Source organism: Lithobates pipiens, unplaced genomic scaffold, assembly GCF_037356315.1.
Source record: "Lithobates pipiens isolate NorthernLeopardFrog02 unplaced genomic scaffold, aLitPip1_a1.2 Scaffold_13, whole genome shotgun sequence".
Classification (NCBI taxonomy): Eukaryota; Metazoa; Chordata; class Amphibia; order Anura; family Ranidae; genus Lithobates; species Lithobates pipiens.
The window spans coordinates 165,755,210-165,779,217 of NW_027507718.1; the positions used below are offsets into that span (position 1 = coordinate 165,755,210).

The 24,008-nt window shown below is 47.8% G+C and overlaps 22 pseudogenes; all 22 read left to right on the forward strand.

Moving 5' to 3' along the window:
• The first annotated feature begins 244 nt into the window (after positions 1 to 244).
• LOC143979193 (5S ribosomal RNA) lies at positions 245 to 363 on the forward strand (annotated as a pseudogene).
• A 1,591-nt stretch (positions 364 to 1,954) lies between these two features.
• On the forward strand, positions 1,955 to 2,073 carry LOC143978382 (5S ribosomal RNA; annotated as a pseudogene).
• A 530-nt stretch (positions 2,074 to 2,603) lies between these two features.
• LOC143979051 (5S ribosomal RNA) lies at positions 2,604 to 2,722 on the forward strand (annotated as a pseudogene).
• A 332-nt stretch (positions 2,723 to 3,054) lies between these two features.
• Positions 3,055 to 3,173, forward strand: LOC143979635 (5S ribosomal RNA; annotated as a pseudogene).
• A 106-nt stretch (positions 3,174 to 3,279) lies between these two features.
• Positions 3,280 to 3,398, forward strand: LOC143979382 (5S ribosomal RNA; annotated as a pseudogene).
• A 3,616-nt stretch (positions 3,399 to 7,014) lies between these two features.
• On the forward strand, positions 7,015 to 7,133 carry LOC143979388 (5S ribosomal RNA; annotated as a pseudogene).
• A 107-nt stretch (positions 7,134 to 7,240) lies between these two features.
• LOC143979386 (5S ribosomal RNA) lies at positions 7,241 to 7,359 on the forward strand (annotated as a pseudogene).
• Positions 7,360 to 7,464: 105 nt separating this feature from the next.
• LOC143979684 (5S ribosomal RNA) lies at positions 7,465 to 7,573 on the forward strand (annotated as a pseudogene).
• Positions 7,574 to 7,679: 106 nt separating this feature from the next.
• Positions 7,680 to 7,798, forward strand: LOC143979194 (5S ribosomal RNA; annotated as a pseudogene).
• A 105-nt stretch (positions 7,799 to 7,903) lies between these two features.
• On the forward strand, positions 7,904 to 8,022 carry LOC143979538 (5S ribosomal RNA; annotated as a pseudogene).
• A 7,527-nt stretch (positions 8,023 to 15,549) lies between these two features.
• On the forward strand, positions 15,550 to 15,658 carry LOC143979823 (5S ribosomal RNA; annotated as a pseudogene).
• A 106-nt stretch (positions 15,659 to 15,764) lies between these two features.
• LOC143979010 (5S ribosomal RNA) lies at positions 15,765 to 15,883 on the forward strand (annotated as a pseudogene).
• Positions 15,884 to 15,963: 80 nt separating this feature from the next.
• On the forward strand, positions 15,964 to 16,082 carry LOC143977595 (5S ribosomal RNA; annotated as a pseudogene).
• A 106-nt stretch (positions 16,083 to 16,188) lies between these two features.
• Positions 16,189 to 16,309, forward strand: LOC143979290 (5S ribosomal RNA; annotated as a pseudogene).
• Positions 16,310 to 16,415: 106 nt separating this feature from the next.
• LOC143979171 (5S ribosomal RNA) lies at positions 16,416 to 16,534 on the forward strand (annotated as a pseudogene).
• A 107-nt stretch (positions 16,535 to 16,641) lies between these two features.
• On the forward strand, positions 16,642 to 16,750 carry LOC143979501 (5S ribosomal RNA; annotated as a pseudogene).
• Positions 16,751 to 16,856: 106 nt separating this feature from the next.
• LOC143978652 (5S ribosomal RNA) lies at positions 16,857 to 16,975 on the forward strand (annotated as a pseudogene).
• A 2,248-nt stretch (positions 16,976 to 19,223) lies between these two features.
• Positions 19,224 to 19,342, forward strand: LOC143978530 (5S ribosomal RNA; annotated as a pseudogene).
• Positions 19,343 to 19,449: 107 nt separating this feature from the next.
• Positions 19,450 to 19,568, forward strand: LOC143979504 (5S ribosomal RNA; annotated as a pseudogene).
• Positions 19,569 to 19,673: 105 nt separating this feature from the next.
• Positions 19,674 to 19,792, forward strand: LOC143979345 (5S ribosomal RNA; annotated as a pseudogene).
• Positions 19,793 to 19,899: 107 nt separating this feature from the next.
• On the forward strand, positions 19,900 to 20,008 carry LOC143979245 (5S ribosomal RNA; annotated as a pseudogene).
• A 104-nt stretch (positions 20,009 to 20,112) lies between these two features.
• Positions 20,113 to 20,231, forward strand: LOC143978242 (5S ribosomal RNA; annotated as a pseudogene).
• Positions 20,232 to 24,008: the final 3,777 nt, after the last annotated feature.

The following is a 24,008-nucleotide window of genomic DNA, read 5'->3' on the forward strand; positions in this document are numbered from 1 at the left end:
ATAGTGGCCAGAGAGCTCTCCTACAACCACTTCACCCTGAATGCACCCGATCTCATCTGATCTTGGATGCTAAGCAGGGTCTGAACTGGGTAGTACCTGGATGGCAGACCGCCTAGGAGTACCATATGCCGTAGGCTTTTTTTTAATATGTTGTTGGCGTTGACGACCTTTTTATTTTTCTGCTAGTTTGCCGAGGTGAAAATCTTGGAGTTTGTCAAGAGGGTTGAGAGCGGCAATCAAACTTGCCTACAGCCACATCACCCTGAATGCAGTCCATCATGTCTGATCTCGGATGCTAAGCAGGGTCGCACCTGGTTAGTACCTGGATGGGTGACCACCTGGGAATACCAGGTGCTGTAGGCTTTTTTTAATATGTTGTTGGCATCGACGACTTGTTTATTTTTCTGTTTGTTTGCCGAGGTGACCATCTTGGCATTTGTCAAGAGGGTTGAGAGTGGCCAGAGAGCTCACCTATGGGCACATCACCCTGAATGCGCCTGATCTTGCTGACCTCAGATGCTAAGCAGGGTCGGGCCTGGTTAGTACCTGGATGGGATATAACCTGGGAATACCAGGTGCCATATTTTTTTTATTAATATGTTGTTGGCTTCGACAACCTATTTATTTTTCTGGTTGTTTGCCGAGGTGAACATCTTGGCGTTTGTCAAGAGGGTTGAGAGTGGCCAGAAAGCTCGCCTACGGCCAAATCCCCCTGAATGCGCCCCGATTTCATCTGATCTCAGTCTTTGTTTTAATATGTTGTTGGCGTCGAGGACCTGTTCATTTTTCTGCTTGTTTGCCGAGGTGACTATCAATGGCGTTTGTCAAGAGGGCTGAGAGTGGCCAGAGAGCTCGCTTACGGCCACATCAGCCTGAATGCGCCCGATCGCGACTTATCTCGGATGCTAAGCAGCGTTGGGCCTGGTATGTATTTGGATGGGAGACCGCCTGGGAATACCAGGTGGCGTAAGATTTTTTTAAATATGTTGTTGGCGTCGACGACCTGTTTATTTTTCTGCTTATTTGCCGAGGTGACGATCGTGGCGTTTGTCAAGAGGGTTGAGAGTGGCCACACAGCATGCCTACGGCCACATCACATTGAATGCGCCTGATCGCGCCTGATCTCGTCTGATCTCGGATGCTAAGCAGAGTTGGGCCTGATTAGTACGTGGATGGGAGACCGCCTGGGAATACCTAAGTGCTTTAGGCTTTGTTTTAATATGTTGTTGGCGTTGATGACCTGTTTATTTTTCTGCTTGTTTGCCGAGGTGACTTTCTTGGCGTTTGTCAAGAGGGTTGAAAGTGGCCAGAGACCTCTGATCTCGGATGCTAAGCAGGGTCGGACCTGGTTTGTGCCTGGATGGGAGACCGCCTAGGAATACCAGGTTCCGTAGGCTTTTTTTTAATATGTTGTTGGCGTCAACGACCTGTTTATTTTTCTGCTTGTTTGCCGAGGTGACCATCTTGGCATTTGTCAAGAGGGATGAGAGTGGCCAAAGAGCTTGCCTATGGCCACATGACCCTGAAAGCGCCCAGTTTTGGTTAATTTCCGATGCTAAGCAGGGTCGGGCCTGGTTAGTACCTGGATGGGAAACCACCTGGGAATGCCAAGTGCCGTAGGCTTTTTTAATATGTTGTTGGCGTCGACGACCTGTTTATTTTTCTGCTTGTTTGCCGAGGTAACTATCTTGTCGTTTGTCAAGTGGGTTGAAAGCGGCTAGAGAGCTCACCTACATCCACATCACCCTGAATGCGCCGAGCTCATCTCATCTTGGATGCTAAGCAGGTTCGGGCCTGGTTAGTACCTGGATAGGAGACTGCCTAGGAATACCAGGTGCTTTAGTCTTTGTTTTAATATGTTGTTGGCGTCGACAACCTGTTTATTTTTCTGCTTGTTTGCCGAGGTGACTATCAATGGCGTTTGTCAAGAGGGTTGAGAGTGGCCAGAGAGCTCGCTTACAGCCACATCACCCTGAATGCTCCCGATCTCGACTGATCTCGGATGCTAAGTAGGGTTGGGCCTGGTATGTACTTGGATGGGAGACCGCCTGGGAATACCAGGTGCGGTAAGTTTTTTTAAAATATGTTATTGGCGTCGACGACCTGTTTATTTTTCTGCTTGTTTGCCGAGGTGACCATCGTGGGGTTTGTCAAGAGGGTTCAGAGTGGCCTCACAGCACGCCTACGGCCCCATCACATTGAATGCGCCTAATCTCATCTGATCTTGGATGCTAAGCAGAGTTGGGCCTGGTTAGTACCTGGAAGTGCTTTAGGCTTTGTTTTAATATGTTGTTGTCGTCGAAGACCTGTTTATTTTTCTGTTTGTTTGCCGAGGTGACCATCTTGGCGTTTGTCAAGAGGGTTGAAAGTGGCCAGAGACCTCACCTACGGCCACATCACACTGAATGCACCCAATCTGATCTGATCTCGGATGCTAAGCAGGGTCGGGCTTGGTTAGTACCTGGATGGGAGACCGCCTGGGAATACCTTTTTTTTTTTTATTAATATGTTGTTTGCGTCGACAACCTGTTTATTTTTCTGCTTGTTTGCCAAGGTGACTATCTTGGTTTTTGTCAAGAGGGTTGAGAGTGGCCAGAGAGCTCGCCTACAGCCACATCACCCTGAATGCACCAGATCTTGTCTGATCTCGGATGCTAAGCAGGGTCGAACCTGGTTAGTACCTGGATGGGAGACCGCCTTGAAATATCAGGTGCCGTAGGCTTTTTTTAATATGTTGTTGGCGTCGACAACTTGTTTATTTTTCTGCTTGTTTGCCGAGGTAACTATCTTGGCGTTTGTCAAGAGGGTTGAGAGTGGCCAGAGAGCTTGCCTACGGCCACATCACTCTGAATGTGCCCGATCTCATCTTATCTCGGATTCTATGCAGGGTCTGGCCTGGTTAATACCTGGAAGGTAGACTGCCTGGGAATACCAGGTGCCGTAGGCTTTTTTTAAATATGTTGTTGGCGTCGATGACCTGTTTATTTTTCTGCTTGTTTGCCGAGGTGACCATCTTGGCATTTGCCAAGAGAGTGGAGAGTGGCCACAAAGCTTGCCTACGTCCACATCACCCTTAATGCTCCCTATCTCGTCTGATCTTGGATGCTAAGCAGGGTCGTGCCTTGATAGTACCTGGATGGGAGACCGCATGGGAATAGCAGGTTCCGTAGGCTTTTTTTAATATGTTGTTGGCATTGACAACCTGTTTATTTTTCTGCTTGTTTTCCGAGGTGACCATCTTGGTGTATCTCAAGAGGGTTGAGAGTGGCCAGAGAGCTCACCTACGGCCATATCACCCTGAATGCGCCCGATCTCGTCTGATCTCAGATGCTAAGCAGGTTCTGGCCTGGTTTGTACTTGGATGGGAGGCCGCCTGGGCATACCAGGTGCCGTAGGCTTTTTTTTATATGTTGTTGGCGTCGACGACCTGTATATTTTTCTGCTTGTTTGCCGAGGTGACCATCTTGGCGTTTGTCAAGAGGGTTGAGAGTGGCCAGAGAGCTCACCTACGCAGGGGTCAAGTCCTGGGGAAAAAAGTGTGGGAACTCCCACCCAAGATTCACTCCCCCACCAAAAAAAAAGGTACGCTCATATGCATATATATTTCACAGAAAATACAGTACAACATTTATTGTAATGTGCCAGTTTACAAAAACAAAATAAGTTAACTTGTCAAACAGAATAATCAACACAATGGGTGATGATCTTTCCCTCGCAGGGAATTTCTAACACAATTACACCCTGTTCCAAATTCAAATACAGCAAATTAGAAAATATCACAGATCGGATCATTCCTTTGATCAGAGTCAGGGATCGGATCATTTTTCGGATCAGCAAATAATATGTCACCACCATATAGTCCCCACTGCAATATACATCTCCCCCACTGTAATATACATCTCCCCCACTGTAATATCCACGATATCTGCCCCAATAATATTTTGGGTGAGCATGGATGGCTATGGCTGGGTATTAGCAGAATATGTATTGGCAGGGTAAGTATTGGCAGGGTATGGCAGATTATTGCTGGGTATTGCAGATTATTGGCAGGGCATTGCTGGGTATTGCAGGGTAAGTATTGCAGAGTATTGTCAGGGTAAGTATTGGCAGGGTAAGTATTGCAGGGTAAGTATCGGCAGGGTATGTATTGCAGAGTATTGCCAGGGTATTGCAGAGTATTGGCAGGGTAAGTATTGCAGAGTATTGGCAGGGTATGTATTGCAGAGTATTGGCAGGGTATTGCATAGTATTTGCAGGGTATGTATTGGAGAGTATTGGTGTGGTATTGCAGAGTATTGGCAGGGTATGTATTGCAGAGTATTGAAAGGGTATGTATTGCAGAGTATTGGCAGGGTATTGCAGAGTATTGCAGAATATTGGCAGGGTATTGCAGAGTATTGGCAGGGTATGTATTGCTGAGTATTGGCAGGGTATGTATTGCGGAGTATTGGCAGGGTATGTATTGCAGAGTATTGGCAGGGTATGTATTGCAGAGTATTGGCAGGATATTGCAGAGTATTGCAGAGTATTGGCAGGGAATTGCGGAGTATTGGCAGGGTATTGCAGAGTATTAGCAGGGTACTACAGAGTATTGGCAGGGTATGTATTGCAGAGTATTGGCAGTGTATGTATTGCAGAGTATTGGCAGGGTATTGCAGAGTATTGCAGAGTATTGGCAGGGTATTGCAGAGTATTGGCAGGGTATGTATTGCAGAGTATTGGTAGGGTATGTATTGCAGAGTATTGGTGGGGTATTGCAGAGTATTGGCAGGGTGTTGCAGAGTATTGGCAGGGTATTGCAGAGTATTGATAGGGTATTGCAGAGTATTGGCAGGGTATTGCAGAGTATTGGCAGTGTATGTATTGCAGAGTATTGGCAGTGTATTGCAGAGTATTGCAGAGTATTTGCAGGGTATTGCAGAGTATTGGCAGGGTATTGCAGAGTATTGGCAGGGTATGTATTGCAGAGTATTGGCAGTGTATGTATTGCAGAGTATTGGCAGGGTATTGCAGAGTATTGGCAGGGTATTGCAGAGTAATGGCAGGTTATGTATTGCAGAGTATTGGCAGGGTATGTATTGCATAGTATTGGTGGGGTATTGCAGAGTATTGGCAGGGTTTTGCAGAGTATTGGCCGGGTATGTATTGCAGAGTTGTGGTGGGGTATTGCAGAGTATTGTCAGGGTATTGCAGAGTATTGGCAGGGTATGTATTGCAGAGTATTGGCAGGTTATGTATTGCAGAGTATTGGCAGGGTATTGCAGAGCATTGGCAGGGTATGTATTGCAGAGGATTGGCAGGGTATGTATTGCAGAGTATTGGCAAGGTATGTATTGCAGAGTATTGGCAGGGTATTGCATTGCAGAGTATTGAAAGGGTATGTATTGCAGAGTATTGGCAGGGTATTGCAGAGTATTGCAGAATATTGGCAGGGTATTGCAGAGTATTGGCAGGGTATGTATTGCTGAGTATTGGCAGGGTATGTATTGCGGAGTATTGGCAGGGTATGTATTGCAGAGTATTGGCAGGGTATGTATTGCAGAGTATTGGCAGGATATTGCAGAGTATTGCAGAGTATTGGCAGGGAATTGCGGAGTATTGGCAGGGTATTGCAGAGTATTAGCAGGGTACTACAGAGTATTGGCAGGGTATGTATTGCAGAGTATTGGCAGTGTATGTATTGCAGAGTATTGGCAGGGTATTGCAGAGTATTGCAGAGTATTGGCAGGGTATTGCAGAGTATTGGCAGGGTATGTATTGCAGAGTATTGGTAGGGTATGTATTGCAGAGTATTGGTGGGGTATTGCAGAGTATTGGCAGGGTGTTGCAGAGTATTGGCAGGGTATTGCAGAGTATTGATAGGGTATTGCAGAGTATTGGCAGGGTATTGCAGAGTATTGGCAGTGTATGTATTGCAGAGTATTGGCAGTGTATTGCAGAGTATTGCAGAGTATTTGCAGGGTATTGCAGAGTATTGGCAGGGTATTGCAGAGTATTGGCAGGGTATGTATTGCAGAGTATTGGCAGTGTATGTATTGCAGAGTATTGGCAGGGTATTGCAGAGTATTGGCAGGGTATTGCAGAGTAATGGCAGGTTATGTATTGCAGAGTATTGGCAGGGTATGTATTGCATAGTATTGGTGGGGTATTGCAGAGTATTGGCAGGGTTTTGCAGAGTATTGGCCGGGTATGTATTGCAGAGTTGCGGTGGGGTATTGCAGAGTATTGTCAGGGTATTGCAGAGTATTGGCAGGGTATGTATTGCAGAGTATTGGCAGGTTATGTATTGCAGAGTATTGGCAGGGTATTGCAGAGTATTGGCAGGGTATGTATTGCAGAGGATTGGCAGGGTATGTATTGCAGAGTATTGGCAAGGTATGTATTGCAGAGTATTGGCAGGGTATTGCATTGCAGAGTATTGGCAGGGTAGTGCCGAGTATTGATAGGGTATTGCAGAGTATTGGCAGGGTATTGCAGAGTATTGGCAGGGTATGTATTGCAGAGTATTGGCAGGGTATTGCATTGCAGAGTATTGGCAGGGTATTGCAGAGTATTGATAGGGTATTGCAGAGTATTGGCAGGGTATTGCAGAGTATTGGCAGGGTATGTATTGCAGAGAATTGGCAGGGTATTGCAGAGTATTGGCAGGGGATGTATTGCAGAGTATTGACAGGGTATTGCAGAGTATTGGCAGGGTATTGCAGAGTGCAACTTAATAACACACTAGTGACTAACCTGGTATCCTCTTCCCTTCTCGGGAGAGAAGTAAACTGGAAGCAGTGCAGCGGCTGTGGCCCCAGGAGGCCAGGACTGTCTGGCACTGGGTAGAGGGGAGGGAGGGGACAGTTCGGATCCAAGTAGCATCTGTCTGTCACTGGCTGCCTGGGAATACCAGGTGCCGTAGGCTTTTTTATAATATGTTGTTGGCTTCGACGACCTGTTTATTTTTCTGCTTGTTTGCCGAGGTGACCATCTTGGTGTTTGTCAAGAGAGTTGAGAGTGGCCAGAGAGGTCGCCTACGGCCACATCACCCTGAATGCGCCCGATCTCATCTAGTCTTGGATTCTAAGCAGGGTTGGGCCTGGTTAGTGCCTGGATGAGAGACCGCCTGGGAATACCAGGTGCCGTAGGCTTTTTTTTAATATGTTGTTGGCGTCGACGACCTGTTTATTTTTCTGCTTGTTTGCCGAGGTGACCATCTTGGCATTTGTCAAGAGGGTTGAGAGTGGCCAGAGAGTTTGTCGATGGCCATATTGTTCTGAGTGCACCCGATCTCGTCTGATCTCAGATGCTAAGCAGGGTTGGGCCTGGTTAGTACCCGGATGGAAGACCCCCTGGGTATACCTGGTGCTGTAGGCTTTTTTAATATGTTGATATCGTCGACGACCTGTTTATTTTTCTACTTGTTTGCCGAGGTGACCATCTTGGTGTTTGTCAAGAGGGTTGAGAGTGGCCAGAGAGCCCACCTACGGCTAAATCACCCTGAATGCGTCCGATCTCGGATGCTAAGCAGTGTTGGGCCTGGTTAGTACTTGGATGGGAGACCGCCTGGGAATACCAGGTGCCATAGGCTTTTTTTAATATGTTGTTGGCGTCGATGACCTGTTTATTTTTCTGCTTGTTTTCCGAGGTGACCATCTTGGCGTTTGTCAAAAGGGTTGAGAGTGGCCAGAGAGCTCGCCTACGGCTACATCACCTTGAATGCGCCCGATCTCATCTGATCTCAGATTCTAAGCAGGGTCTGGCCTGGTTAGTATCTGGATGGGAGACCACCTGGGAATACCAGGTGCCGTAGGTTTTTTTAATATGTTGTTGGCGTCGACGACCTATTTACTTTTCTGCTTGTTTGCCGAGGTGACCATCTTGGTGTTTGTCAAGAGAGTTGAGAGTGGCCAGAGAGGTCGCCTTCGGCCACATCACCCTGAATGCGCCCGATCTCATCTAGTCTTGGATTCTAAGCAGGGTTGGGCCTGGTTAGTGCCTGGATGAGAGACCGCCTGGGAATACCAGGTGCCGTAGGCTTTTTTTAAATATGTTGTTGGCGTCGACGACCTGTTTATTTTTCTGCTTGTTTGCCGAGGTGACCATCTTGGCATTTGTCAAGAGGATTGAGAGTGGCCAGAGAGTTTATCGATGGCCATATTGTTCTGAGTGCACCCCATCTCGTCTGATCTCAGATGCTAAGCAGGGTTGGGCCTGGTTAGTAGTGATGGCCGAACGGTTCGCCCGGCGGTCGTTTCGCGGCGAATTTCCGACTTTCGCCGTCCGCGGGTTCGAACGCCTTTTTCCGTCGTTCGCCCCGGCGGACTTACGTGTTTAATGTATACAAGAACTTTAACCTTTCGTGACACGTTTATCATGTGTTACAGGACAACCAATTGAGACATGACAGCTCATGGACACTTGGACATTCCCCCTAACCTATAAATACACCCGATCCGGTGGCCATTTTACATTCTTTCTTCTGTCACTGTAGGGAAAGGATCCTGTGTGGAGTAGGGACAGAGAAAACGCTAGCTATTTGGTACACAAAAGTTCTTTTCAGGACTGGTATAGGTGTTAGGTCAGCAGCCTGAGTTTCTTTTGTCAGTTTAGATAAAGGGACAGAGCGCTGTATGCTGCTATTTTAGGGACAGCTCAGCCAGATTAGTCTTTCTTCATCATCATCATCATCATCATCATTAGCTGTTACTATCAGGTCCACAAAAGAGCTGTTCCAGCTAATCGTTCCAGCCTACTCTTTTTTGCCAATTTGTATAGGGACAGGCAGGAAGCAGTGTGTCAGGCAGTGAGGATAATTTTAAAGACTTGCTGTTACTATTAGTTCCACAAAGGTTCTTTTCAGGACTGGTATCAGTGGTACGGTAATAGGCTTGTACACGTATAATATTCTTTCTTCCAAATATAGAAAGAATATTATACTTGACTGCTGCCCTTCTGCTGCAGTCTGCTAATCATTCACAACTCACTTGTTCCACAAAAGTTCTTATAAGGACTGGTAACTTGGTCTGTCTAGGGTGCTACGGTACATAGGCTTGGGTGCGGTACAGTCTGCTGTTCTGTAAGGACCGCTATCGGTCCACAATAGATAGGGTTGCCGTGCACTACTGCTGACCGCTGCCCTATACTGCAGCAGTCCTTCAGCGGTATAGGGACTGACGCACAGTCTGCTAAACACTAATACACAACCTGCTTGGTCCACAAAAGTTCTTATAAGGACTGGTAACTTGGTATAGGGTGCTACGGTACATAGGCCTGAGTGCGTTACAGTCTGCTGTTCTGTAAGGACCGCTATCGGTCCACAATACATAGGGTTGACGTGCACTACTGCTGACCGCTGCCCTATACTGCAGCAGTCCTTCAGCGGTATAGGGACTGACGCACAGTCTGCTAAACACTAACACACAACCTGCTTGGTCCACAAAAGTTCTTATAAGGACTGGTAACTTGGTATAGGGTGCTACGGTACATAGGCCTGAGTGCGTTACAGTCTGCTGTTCTGTAAGGACCGCTATCGGTCCACAATACATAGGGTTGCCGTGCACTACTGCTGACCGCTGCCCTATACTGCAGCAGTCCTTCATTGGTATAGGGACTGACGTACAGTCTGCTAATCACTAACACACAACCTGCTTGGTCCACAAAAGTTCTTATAAGGACTGGTAACTTGGTATAGGGTGCTACGGTACATAGGCCTGAGTGCGTTACAGTCTGCTGTTCTGTAAGGACCGCTATCGGTCCACAATACATAGGGTTGCCGTGCACTACTGCTGACCGCTGCCCTATACTGCAGCAGTCCTTCAGCGGTATAGGGACTGACGCACAGTCTGCTAAACACTAACACACAACCTGCTTGGTCCACAAAAGTTCTTATAAGGACTGGTAACTTGGTATAGGGTGCTACGGTACATAGGCCTGAGTGCAGTACAGTCTGCTGTTCTGTAAGGACGGCTATCGGTCCACAATACATAGGGTTGCCGTGCACTACTGCTGACCGCTGCCCTATACTGCAGCAGTCCTTCATTGGTATAGGGACTGACGTACAGTCTGCTAATCACTAACACACAACCTGCTTGGTCCACAAAAGTTCTTATAAGGACTGGTAACTTGGTATAGGGTGCTACGGTACATAGGCCTGAGTGCGTTACAGTCTGCTGTTCTGTAAGGACCGCTATCGGTCCACAATACATAGGGTTGCCGTGCACTACTGCTGACCGCTGCCCTATACTGCAGCAGTCCTTCATTGGTATAGGGACTGACGTACAGTCTGCTAATCACTAACACACAACCTGCTTGGTCCACAAAAGTTCTTATAAGGACTGGTAACTTGGTATAGGGTGCTACGGTACATAGGCCTGAGTGCGTTACAGTCTGCTGTTCTGTAAGGACCGCTATCGGTCCACAATACATAGGGTTGCCGTGCACTACTGCTGACCGCTGCCCTATACTGCAGCAGTCCTTCAGCGGTATAGGGACTGACGCACAGTCTGCTAAACACTAACACACAACCTGCTTGGTCCACAAAAGTTCTTATAAGGACTGGTAACTTGGTATAGGGTGCTACGGTACATAGGCCTGAGTGCAGTACAGTCTGCTGTTCTGTAAGGACCGCTATCGGTCCACAATACATAGGGTTGCCGTGCACTACTGCTGACCGCTGCCCTATACTGCAGCAGTCCTTCAGCGGTATAGGGACTGACGCACAGTCTGCTAAACACTAACACACAACCTGCTTGGTCCACAAAAGTTCTTATAAGGACTGGTAACTTGGTATAGGGTGCTACGGTACATAGGCCTGAGTGCGTTACAGTCTGCTGTTCTGTAAGGACCGCTATCGGTCCACAATACATAGGGTTGCCGTGCACTACTGCTGACCGCTGCCCTATACTGCAGCAGTCCTTCATTGGTATAGGGACTGACGTACAGTCTGCTAATCACTAACACACAACCTGCTTGGTCCACAAAAGTTCTTATAAGGACTGGTAACTTGGTATAGGGTGCTACGGTACATAGGCCTGAGTGCGTTACAGTCTGCTGTTCTGTAAGGACCGCTATCGGTCCACAATACATAGGGTTGCCGTGCACTACTGCTGACCGCTGCCCTATACTGCAGCAGTCCTTCATTGGTATAGGGACTGACGTACAGTCTGCTAATCACTAACACACAACCTGCTTGGTCCACAAAAGTTCTTATAAGGACTGGTAACTTGGTATAGGGTGCTACGGTACATAGGCCTGAGTGCGTTACAGTCTGCTGTTCTGTAAGGACCGCTATCGGTCCACAATACATAGGGTTGCCGTGCACTACTGCTGACCGCTGCCCTATACTGCAGCAGTCCTTCAGCGGTATAGGGACTGACGCACAGTCTGCTAAACACTAACACACAACCTGCTTGGTCCACAAAAGTTCTTATAAGGACTGGTAACTTGGTATAGGGTGCTACGGTACATAGGCCTGAGTGCAGTACAGTCTGCTGTTCTGTAAGGACCGCTATCGGTCCACAATACATAGGGTTGCCGTGCACTACTGCTGACCGCTGCCCTATACTGCAGCAGTCCTTCATTGGTATAGGGACTGACGTACAGTCTGCTAATCACTAACACACAACCTGCTTGGTCCACAAAAGTTCTTATAAGGACTGGTAACTTGGTATAGGGTGCTACGGTACATAGGCCTGAGTGCGTTACAGTCTGCTGTTCTGTAAGGACCGCTATCGGTCCACAATACATAGGGTTGCCGTGCACTACTGCTGACCGCTGCCCTATACTGCAGCAGTCCTTCATTGGTATAGGGACTGACGTACAGTCTGCTAATCACTAACACACAACCTGCTTGGTCCACAAAAGTTCTTATAAGGACTGGTAACTTGGTATAGGGTGCTACGGTACATAGGCCTGAGTGCGTTACAGTCTGCTGTTCTGTAAGGACCGCTATCGGTCCACAATACATAGGGTTGCCGTGCACTACTGCTGACCGCTGCCCTATACTGCAGCAGTCCTTCAGCGGTATAGGGACTGACGCACAGTCTGCTAAACACTAACACACAACCTGCTTGGTCCACAAAAGTTCTTATAAGGACTGGTAACTTGGTATAGGGTGCTACGGTACATAGGCCTGAGTGCAGTACAGTCTGCTGTTCTGTAAGGACCGCTATCGGTCCACAATACATAGGGTTGCCGTGCACTACTGCTGACCGCTGCCCTATACTGCAGCAGTCCTTCATTGGTATAGGGACTGACGTACAGTCTGCTAATCACTAACACACAACCTGCTTGGTCCACAAAAGTTCTTATAAGGACTGGTAACTTGGTATAGGGTGCTACGGTACATAGGCCTGAGTGCGTTACAGTCTGCTGTTCTGTAAGGACCGCTATCGGTCCACAATACATAGGGTTGCCGTGCACTACTGCTGACCGCTGCCCTATACTGCAGCAGTCCTTCATTGGTATAGGGACTGACGTACAGTCTGCTAATCACTAACACACAACCTGCTTGGTCCACAAAAGTTTTTATAAGGACTGGTAACTTGGTATAGGGTGCTACGGTACATAGGCCTGAGTGCAGTACAGTCTGCTGTTCTGTAAGGACCGCTATCGGTCCACAATACATAGGGTTGACGTGCACTACTGCTGACCGCTGCCCTATACTGCAGCAGTCCTTCATTGGTATAGGGACTGACGTACAGTCTGCTAATCACTAACACACAACCTGCTTGGTCCACAAAAGTTTTTATAAGGACTGGTAACTTGGTATAGGGTGCTACGGTACATAGGCCTGAGTGCAGTACAGTCTGCTGTTCTGTAAGGACCGCTATCGGTCCACAATACATAGGGTTGACGTGCACTACTGCTGACCGCTGCCCTATACTGCAGCAGTCCTTCAGCGGTATAGGGACTAAGAGTTTTGTCACAGGGTGATTTAAAAAATGACAGGCAGAGGAAGAGGCAGGCCCTTCCGCAGGGGTGGTAGGGGTAGGGCAGGAGCAACAGCCTTGAGCCAAAGTGGGAAGTTGCAGAAGGTGCGTTCAATTACTTTAAAGGACGCACCAGACTTGGTTGAGTGGCTCACTCAGCCTTATTCTTCTGCACCCTCCTCATCCTCTCGATCTGCACCCTCTTCTTCACTCTCTGCTATGTGCACCCCCAAAGACACTACCACCAACAACACCACCACCACCACATACCTTCCGCTTGAGTGCAAATGGGGGCCTTCATGCTCCAGTGTTTTAATAGGGACCCCCGTATAAAAAGCATGAGGGTCAAGGACCAGTACTGGGTGGCAACGTACTTAGATCCCCGGTACAAACACAAAATGGCGGAAATGTTACCGCCGTCGCAGAGGGCTGTCAGAATGCAGCACTTCCAGGCCTTGCTTCGAGAAATGCTGCATTCTGCTTTTGCGTGCGCTGGCAGAGGAGCAATTCCCACTCCCAGAGAAGGATTTGCGGGTACCAATCCAACAGCGCCTGCAAGAAGAGGCCGGTTTGAAGATGTGTTGGTGACTTCGGATATGAGGTCATTCTTTCAGCCGACCCATCGACAGGTGTCATCCGGATCCAGCATCAGGGAACGCCTAGACCGTCAGGTGTCCGACTACATTGGGTTAACGGCCGATGTGGACGCTCTGAGGAGTGATGAACCCCTAGACTACTGGGTGGGCAGGCTTGACCTCTGGCCAGAGCTTGCCCAATTTGCAATCGAACTGTTGGCTTGCCCCTCATCCAGTGTCCTGTCCGAAAGGACGTTCAGCGCAGCAGGGGGGATTGTGACCGATAAGCGTACTCGCCTAGCTCACGACAGTGTTAACTACCTCACATTTCTAAAAATGAATGAGGCATGGATCTCGGAGGAATTCAACACATGTGATCAGTAGACCATGTATATGTCTATAAACAATTTTTGGAATCAAGCACACAGACCTTCTTAATTCATTTGGCTCACTTCCCTGACCCAAAAAAGCACACCGTACTATATGCCCCTACCCTCCTCTTTGAAGAGGTTGAGCGGTGTCATATTTCTACTGGGGCTGCTTATTATGAGGGGTTCCCACCATCCCTGTGCTGTGCTGACTTCCTCCTGGGTGTTCTTATTATGAGGGGCTCCCACCATCCCTGTGCTGTGCTGACTTCCTCCTGGGGGTTCTTATTATGAGGGGCTCCCACCATCCCTGTGCTGTGCTGACTTCCTCCTGGGGGTTCTTATTATGAGGGGATCACACCATCCCTGTGCTGTGCTGACTTCCTCCTGGGGCTGCTTACGGTGCTGCTGTCAGCGCTGTATGTCACGGAGCTGCTGTCAGCGCTGTATGTCACGGAGCTGCTGTCAGCGCTGTATGTCACGGAGCTGCTGTCAGCGCTGTATGTCACGGAGCTGCTGTCAGCGCTGTATGTCACGGAGCTGCTGTCAGCGCTGTATGTCACGGAGCTGCTGTCAGCGCTGTATGTCACGGAGCTGCTGTCAGCGCTGTATGTCACGGAGCTGCTGTCAGCGCTGTATGTCACGGTGCTGCTGTCAGCGCTGTATGTCACGGAGCTGCTGTCAGCGCTGTATGTCACAGAGCTGCTGTCAGTGCTGTATGTCACGGAGCTGCTGTCAGCGCTGTATGTCACGGAGCTGCTGTCAGCGCTGTATGTCACGGAGCTGCTGTCAGCGCTGTATGTCACGGTGCTGCTGTCAGCGCTGTATGTCACGGAGCTGCTGTCAGCGCTGTATGTCACGGAGCTGCTGTCAGTGCTGTATGTCACGGAGCTGCTGTCAGCGCTGTATGTCACGGAGCTGCTGTCAGCGCTGTATGTCACGGAGCTGCTGTCAGCGCTGTATGTCACGGTGCTGCTGTCAGCGCTGTATGTCACGGAGCTGCTGTCAGCGCTGTATGTCACGGAGCTGCTGTCAGCGCTGTATGTCACGGAGCTGCTGTCAGCGCTGTATGTCACGGAGCTGCTGTCAGCGCTGTATGTCACGGAGCTGCTGTCAGCGCTGTATGTCACGGTGCTGATGTCAGTGCTCTGTATTACGGTGCTGCTGTCAGTGCTCTGTATCTCCTGCACCCTCTTGTTTGCCTACCCTGGTCCCTGACCTTCCCTCTCCTCCATTGCCTTCATTAGCTCCATAGTCCTGAATTGTCAGAACAATTTCCCAAATAAAAAAAAAATGCTTGTAGTTATCGATCCCAAATTCACCTCATACATGTATTATGCTATTGTCCAGGTGGTGGGACTACGTGCTACCCCCTAATAATTACCCCGTGGCCGCAAATTCGACCTAAAGGTTTGCGAAATTCGCCTCCCATTGAAGTCAATGGAGCCCGCGGCGAACGGTCGTTTTCGCGAACGTTTGTGCCCGTTCGCGTTTCGCGTTCGCGAAACGTCCCGTCGGAAGTTCGTCCATCACTACTGGTTAGTACCCGGATGGAAGACCCCCTGGGTATACCTGGTGCTGTAGGCTTTTTTAATATGTTGATATCGTCGACGACCTGTTTATTTTTCTACTTGTTTGCCGAGGTGACCATCTTGGTGTTTGACAAGAGGGTTGAGAGTGGCCAGAGAGCCCACCTACGGCTAAATCACCCTGAATGCGCCCAATCTCAGATGCTAAGCAGTGTTGGGCCTGGTTAGTACTTGGATGGGAGACCGTCTGGGAATACCAGGTGCCGTAGGCTTTTTTTAATATGTTGTTGGCGTCGATGACCTGTTTATTTTTCTGCTTGTTTTCCGAGGTGACCATCTTGGTGTATGTCAAGAGGGTTGAGACTGGCCAGAGAGCTCGCCTACAGCCACATCACCCTGAATGCGCCCGATCTCATCTGATCTCAGATTCTAAGCAGGGTCTGGCCTGGTTAGTACCTGGATGGGAGACCACCTGGGAATACCAGGTGCCGTAGGTTTTTTTTTAATATGTTGTTGGCGTCGACGACCTATTTACTTTTCTGCTTGTTTGTCGAGGTGACCAGCTTGGCAAGAGCTCGCCTACGGCCACATCACCCTGAATGCACCCGATCTCGTCTGATCTCGGATGCTAAGCAGGGTTGGGCCTGATTAGTATCTGGATAGGACACCGCCTGGGAATACCAGGTGCCATAGGCTTTATTTTAAAATGTTGTTGGCTTCAACGACTTTTTTTTTTTCTACTTGTTTGCTGAGGTGACCATCTTGGCGTTTGTCAAAAGGGTTGAGAGTGGCCAGAGAGCTCGCCTACGGCTACATCACCTTGAATGCGCCCGATCTCGTCTGATCTCGGATGCTATACGGTGTGTTGGGCCTGGTTAGTACCTGGATGGGAGACCGCCTGGGAATACCAGGTGCCGTAGGCTTTTTTTAATATGTTGTTGGCGTCGATGACCTGTTTATTTTTCTGCTTGTTTTCCGAGGTGACCATCTTGGTGTATGTCAAGAGGGTTGAGAGTGGCCAGAGAGCTCGCCTACGGCCACATCATCCTGAATGCGCCCGATCTCATCTGATCTCAGATTCTAAGCAGGGTCTGGCCTGGTTAGTACCTGGATGGGAGACCACCTGGGAATACCAGGTGCCATAGGTTTTTTTTAATAAGTTTTTTGATGTCAACGACCTGTTTACATTTCTCCTTGTTTGTCGAGGTGACCAGCTTGGCGTTTGTCAAGAGGGTTTAGTGTGGCCAGAGAGCTCACCTACGGCCACATCACCCTGATCTCATCTGATCTCGGATGCTAAGCAGGGTTGGGCCTGGTTAGTACCTGGATGGGAGACCGCCTGGGAATACCAGGTGCCGTAGGCTTTTTTTAATATGTTGTTGGCGTCTATGACCTGTTTATTTTTCTGCTTGTTTTCCGAGGTGACCATCTTGGTGTATGTCAAGAGGGTTGAGAGTGGCCAGAGAGCTCACCTACGGCCATATCTCCCTGAATGCGCCCGATCTCGTCTGATCTCAGATGCTAAGCAGGTTCTGGCCTGGTTTGTACTTGGATGGGAGACCGCCTGGGAATACCAGGTGCCGTAGGCTTTTTTTTAATATGTTGTTGGCGTCGACGACCTGTTTATTTTTCTGCTTGTTTGCCGAGGTGACCATCTTGGCGTTTGTCAAGAGGGTTGAGAGTGGCCAGAGAGCTCACCTACGCAGGGGTCAAGTCCTGGGGAAAAAAGTGTGGGAACTCCCACCCAAGATTCACTCCCCCACCAAAAAAAAGGTACGCTCATATGCATATATATTTCACAGAAAATACAGTACAACATTTATTGTAATGTGCCAGTTTACAAAAACAAAATAAGTTAACTTGTCAAACAGAATAATCAACACAATGGGTGATGATCTTTCCCTCGCAGGGAACAAATACACCCTGTTCCAAATTCAAATACAGCAAATTAGAAAATATCACAGATCGGATCATTCCTTTGATCAGAGTCACGGATCGGATCATTTTTCGGATCAGCAAATAATAATTGAATTTGCAAAAACCTGTGAAAATGTCACCACCATATAGTCCCCACTGCAATATACATCTCCCCCACTGTAATATACATCTCCCCCACTGTAATATCCACGTCATCTGCCCCAATAATATTTTGGCTGAGCATGGATGGCTATGGCTGGGTATTAGCAGAATATGTATTGGCAGGGTAAGTATTGGCAGGGTATGGCAGATTATTGCTGGGTATTGCAGATTATTGGCAGGACATTGCTGGGTATTGCAGGGTAAGTATTGCAGAGTATTGTCAGGGTAAGTATTGGCAGGGTAAGTATTGCAGAGTAAGTATCGGCAGGGTATGTATTGCAGAGTATTGGCAGGGTATTGCAGAGTATTGGCAGGGTAAGTATCGGCAGGGTATGTATTGCAGAGTATTGGCAGGGTATTGCAGAGTATTGGCAGGGTAAGTATTGCAGAGTATTGGCAGGGTATGTATTGCAGTGTATTGGCAGGGTATGTATTGCAGAGTATTGGCAGGGTATTGCAGAGTATTGGCAGGGTATTACAGAGTATTTGCAGGGTATGTATTGCAGAGTATTGGTGTGGTATTGCAGAGTATTGGCAGGGTATTGCAGAGTATTGGCAGGGTATGTATTGCAGAGTATTGGCAGGGTATTGCAGAGTATTGGCAGGGTATGTATTGCAGAGTATTGGCAGGGTATTGCAGAGTACTGGCAGGGTATTGAGGAGTATTGCAAAATATTGGCAGGGTATTGCAGAGTATTGGCAGGGTATGTATTGCTGAGTATTGGCAGGGTATGTATTGCAGAGTATATGCAGGGTATGTATTGCAGAGTATTGGCAGTTTATGTATTGCAGAGTATTGGCAGGGTATTGCAGAGTATTGGCAGGGTATTGCAGAGTATTGCAGAGTATTGGCAGGGTATTGCAGAGTATTGGCAGGGTGTGTATTGCAGAGTATTGGCAGGGTATGTATTGCAGAGTATTGGCAGTGTATGTATTGTAGAGTATTGGCAGGGTATTGCAGAGTATTGGCAGGGTATTGCAGAGTAATGGCAGGGTATGTATTGCAGAGTATTGGCCGGGTATGTATTGCAGAGTTGTGGTGGGGTATTGCAGAGTATTGTCAGGGTATTGCAGAGTATTGGCCGGGTATGTATTGCAGAGTATTGGCAGGGTATGTATTGCAGAGTATTGGCAGGGTATTGCATTGCAGAGTATTGGCAGGGTATTGCAGAGTATTGATAGGGTATTGCAGAGTATTGGCAGGGAATTGCAGAGTATTGGCAGGGTATGTATTGCAGAGTATTGGCAGGGTATTGCAGGGTATTGCAGAGTATTGGCAGGGTATGTATTGCAGAGTAATGGCAGGGTATTGCAGAGTATTGGCAGGGTATTGCAGAGTGCAACTTAATAACACACTAGTGACTAACCTGGTATCCTCTTCCCTTCTCGGGAGAGACGTAAACTGGAAGCAGTGCAGCGGCTGTGGCCCCAGGAGGCCAGGACTGTCTGGCACTGGGTAGAGGGGAGGGAGGGGACAGTCCGGATCCAAGCAGCGTCTGTCTGACGCTGGCTGCGCTGGAGGCCGTATGCGCACTGCCCACTGACTCCTGCCAGTGCGTGCCCATGAGTGCGGCCAACGTCATGTGACCAGTTGCTAGACGCGGTGCGGCCCTAGCCTAGCAACCAGTCACTCGGGCAGCCGAGGAGCGGCGGACTACGCGCTGAATAACCTCAGGAGGCTAATGGGAAGGGCGTTCCCGTTGTGGAAATAGTACGGGAACTCCGTTCCCATGCGTTCCCGCTGGACTCGAGCCCTGCACCTACGGCCACATCACCCTGAATGTACCCGATCTCATCTGATCTCGGATTCTAAGCCGGGTCGGGCCTGGTTAGTACCTGGATGGGATTCTGCCTGGGAATACCAGGTGCTGTAGGCTTTTTTATAATATGTTGTTGGCTTCGACGACCTGTTTATTTTTCTGCTTGTTTGCCGAGGTGACCATCTTGTCATTTGTCAAGAGGGTTGAGAGTGGCCAGAGAGGTTGCCGATGGACATATCATTCTGAGTGCACCCGATCTCGTCTGATCTCAGATGCTAAGCAGGGTTGGGCCTGGTTAGTACCCGGATGGACAACCCCCTGGGTATACCTGGTGCTGTAGGCTTTTTTAATATGTTGATATCGTCGACGACCTGTTTATTTTTCTACTTGTTTGCCAAGGTGACCATCTTGGCATTTGTCAAGAGGGTTGAGAGTGGCCAGAGAGCTCGCCTACGGCCACATCACCCTGAATGCGCCCGATCTCATCTGATCTCAGATTCTAAGCAGGATCGGGCCTGGTTAGTACCTGGATGGGAGATCGCCTGGGAATACCAGGTGCCATAGGGTTTATTTTAAAATGTTGTTGGCTTCCACGACTTGTTTATTTTTCTACTTGTTTGCCGAGGTGACCATCTTGACGTTTGTCAAGAGGGTTGAGAGTGGCCAGAGAGCTCGCCTACGGCTAAATCACCCTGAATGCGCCCAATCTTGGATGCTAAGCAGTGTTGGGCCTGGTTAGTACTTGGATGGGAGACCGCCTGGGAATACCAGGTGCCGTAGGCTTTTTTTAATATGTTGGCGTCGATGACCTGTTTATTTTTTCTGCTTGTTTTCCGAGGTGACCATCTTGGTGTATGTCAAGAGGGTTGAGACTGGCCAGAGAGCTTGCCTACGGCCACATCACCCTGAATGCGCCCGATCTCATCTGATCTCAGATTCTAAGCAGGGTCGGACCTGGTTAGTACCTGGATGGGAGACCGCCTGGGAATACCAGGTGCCGTAGTTTCTTTTTTAATATGTTGTTGGCGTCGATGACCTGTTTACTTTTCTGCTTGTTTGCCGAGGTGACCAGCTTGGCATTTGTCAAGAGGGTTGAGAGTGGCCAGAGAGCTTGGCTACGGCCACATCACCCTAAATGCGCCTGATCTCGTCTGATCTCGGATGCTAAGCAGGGTGGGGCCTGGTTAGTAGGTGACCATCTTGGCGTTTGTCAAGAGGGTTGAGAGGGGTTAGAGAGCTCACCTACGCAGGGGTCAAGTCCTGGGGAAAAAAGTGTGGGAACTCCCATCCAAAATCCACTCCCCCACCAAAAAAAAAAAGGTACGCTCATATGCATATATATTTCACAGAAAATACAGTACAACATTTATTGTAATGTGCCAGTTTATAAAAACAAAATAAGCTAACTTGTCAAACAGAATAATCAACACAATGGGTGATGATCTTTCCCTCGCAGAGAATTTCTAACACAAATACACCCTGTTCCAAATTCAAATACAGCAAATTAGAAAATATCCCACAAACTGGAAAAACATTGCCCTTGCCGTGCAAGATTATCGGCAATGGATCAAAAAACTCACAGATCTGATCATTCCTTGGATCAGAGTTACGGATCGGATCATTTTTCGGATCAGCAAATAATAATTGAATTTGCAAAAACCTGTGAAAATGTCACCAGCTCATAGTCCCCACTGCAATATACATCTCCCCCACTGTAATATACATTTCCCCCACTGTAATATCCACGTCATCTCCCCCAAAAATATTTTGGCTGAGCATGAATGGCTATGGCTGGGTATTAGCAGAATATGTTTTGGCAGTGTAAGTATTGGCAGGCTATGCCAGATTATTGCTGGGTATTACAGATTATTGGCAGGGCATTGCTGGGTATTGTAGGGTAAGTATTGCAGAGTATTGTCAGGGTAAGTATTGGCAGGGTAAGTATTGCAGAGTAAGTATCGGCAGGGTATGTATTGCAGAGTATTGGCAGGGTATTGCAGAGTATTGGCAGGGTAAGTATTGCAGAGTAACTATCTGCAGGGTATGTATTGCAGAGAATTGGCAGGGTAAGTATTGCAGAGCATTGGCAGCGTATGTATTGCAGAGTATTGGCAGGGTATTGCAGAGTATTGGTAGGGTATGTATTGCAGAATATTGGTGGGGTATTGCAGAGTATTGACAAGGTATTGCAGAGTATTGGCAGGGTATGTATTGAAGAGTATTGGCAGGGTATGTATTGCAGAGTATTGGCAGGGTATGTATTGCAGAGTATTGGCAGGGTATTGCTGAGTATTGGCAAGGTATGTATTGCAGAGTATTGGCAGGGTATGTATTGCAGAGTATTGGCAGGGTATTGCAGAGTATTGGCAGGGTATTGCAGAGTATTGGCAGGGTATGTATTGCAGAGTATTGGCAGGGTATTGCTGAGTATTGGCAAGGTATGTATTGCAGAGTATTGGCAGGGTATGTATTGCAGAGTATTGGCAGGGTATTGCAGAGTATTGGCAGGGTATTGCAGAGTATTGGCAGGGTATTGCAGAGTATTGGCAGGGTATGTATTGCAGAGTATTGGCAGGGTATGTTTTGCAGAGTATTGGCAGTGTATATATTGCAAAGTATTGGCAGGGTATTGTAGAGTATTGCAGAGTATTGGCAGGGTATTGCAGAGTATTGGAAGGGTATGTATTGCAGAGTATTGGCAGAGTATGTATTGTAGAGTATTGGCAGGGTATGTATTGCTGAGTATTGGCAGGGTAAGTATTGCAGAGTATTGGCAGGGTATGTATTGCAGAGTATTGGCAGGGTATGTATTGCAGAGTATTGGCAGGGTATGTATTGCAGAGTATTGGCAGGGTATTGCAGAGTATTGGCAGGGTATGTATTGCAGCGTATTGGCAGGGTATTGCAGAGTTTTGCAGAGTATTGTCATGGTATTGAAGAGTATTGGCAGGGTATGTATTGCAGAGTATTGGCAATGTATATATTGCAGAGTATTGTCAGGGTATTTCAGAGTATTGACAGGGTATGTATTGCAGAGTATTGGCAGGGTATGTATTGCAGAGTATTGGCAGGGTATTGCAGAGTATTGCAGAGTATTAATAGGGTATTGCAGAGTATTGGCAGGATATGTATTGCAGAGTATTGACAGGGTATTGCAGAGTATTGCAGAGTATTGGCAGGGTATTGCAGAGTATTGGCAGGGTATGTATTGCAGAGTATTGGCAGGGTATGTATTGCAGAGTATTGGCAGGGTATTGCAGAGTATTGCAGAGTATTAGTAGGGTATTGCAGAGTATTGGCAGGATATGTATTGCAGAGTATTGACAGGGTATTGCAGAGTATTGCAGAGTATTGGCAGGGTATTGCAGAGTATTGGCAGGGTATGTATTGCAGAGTATTGGCAGTGTACGTATTGCAGAGTATTGGCAGGGTATTGCAGAGTATTGGCAGGGTATTTCAAAGTATTGACAGGGTATGTATTGCAGAGTATTGGCAGTGTATATATTGCAGAGTATTGGCAGGGTATTGCAGAGTATTGGCAGGGTATGTATTGCAGAGTATTGGCAGGGTATGTATTGCAGAGTATTGTTGGAGTATTGCAGAGTATTGGCAGGGTATTGCAGAGTATTGGCAGGGTATTGCAGAGTATTGGCAAGGTATGTATTGCAGAGTATTGGCAGAGTATTGCAGAACATTGGCAGGGTATTGCAGAGTATTGGCAGGGTTGTATTGCAGAGTAAGTATCGGCAGGGTATGTATTGCAGAGTATTGGCAGGGTATTGCAGAGTATTGCAGTGTATTGGCAGGGTATTGCAGAGTATTGGCAGGTTATATATTGCAGAGTATTGGCAGTGTATGTATTGCAGAGTTGTGGTGGGGTATTGCAGAGTATTGGTGGGGTATTGCAGAGTATTGGCAGGGTATTGCAGAGTATTGGCAGGGTATTGCAGAGTATTGGCAGTGTATGTATTGCAGAGTATTGGCAGGGTATTGCAGAGTATTGCAGAGTATTGGCAGGGTATTGCAGATTATTGGCAGGGTATGTATTGCAGAGTATTGGCAGGGTATGTATTGCAGAGTATTGGTGGGGTATTGCAGAGTATTGATAGGGTATTGCAGAGTATTGGCAGGGTATTGCAGAGTATTGGCAGTGTTTGTATTGCAGAATATCGGCAGTGTATTGCAGAGTACTGCAGAGTATTGGCAGGGTATTGCAGTGTATTGGCAGGGTATTGCAGAGTATTGGTAAGGTATGTATTGCAGAGTATTGGCAGAGTATTACAGAGCATTGGCAGGCTATTGCAGAGTATTGGCAGGGTATGTATTGCTGAGTATTGGCAGTGTATGTATTGCAGAGTATTGGCAGGGTATTGCAGAGTATTGGCAGGGTATGTATTGCAGGGTATTGGCAGGGTATGTATTGCATAGTATTGGTGGGGTATTGCAGAGTATTGGCAGGATATTGCAGAGTATTGGCCGGGTATGTAGTGCAGAGTAGCGGTGGGGTATTGCAGAGTATTGGTTGGGTACTGCAGGGTATTGCAGAGTATTGGCAGGGTATGTATTGCAGAGTATTGGCAGGGTATTGCCAGGGTATTGCAGAGTATTGATAGGGTATTGCAGAGTATTGGCAGGTTATTGCAGAGTATTTGCAGGGTATGTATTGCAGAGTATTGTCATGGTATTGCAGGGTATTGGCAGGGTATGTATTGCAGAGTAATGGCAGGGTATTGCAGAGTATTGGCAGGGTATTGCAGAGTGCAACTTAATAACACACTAGTGA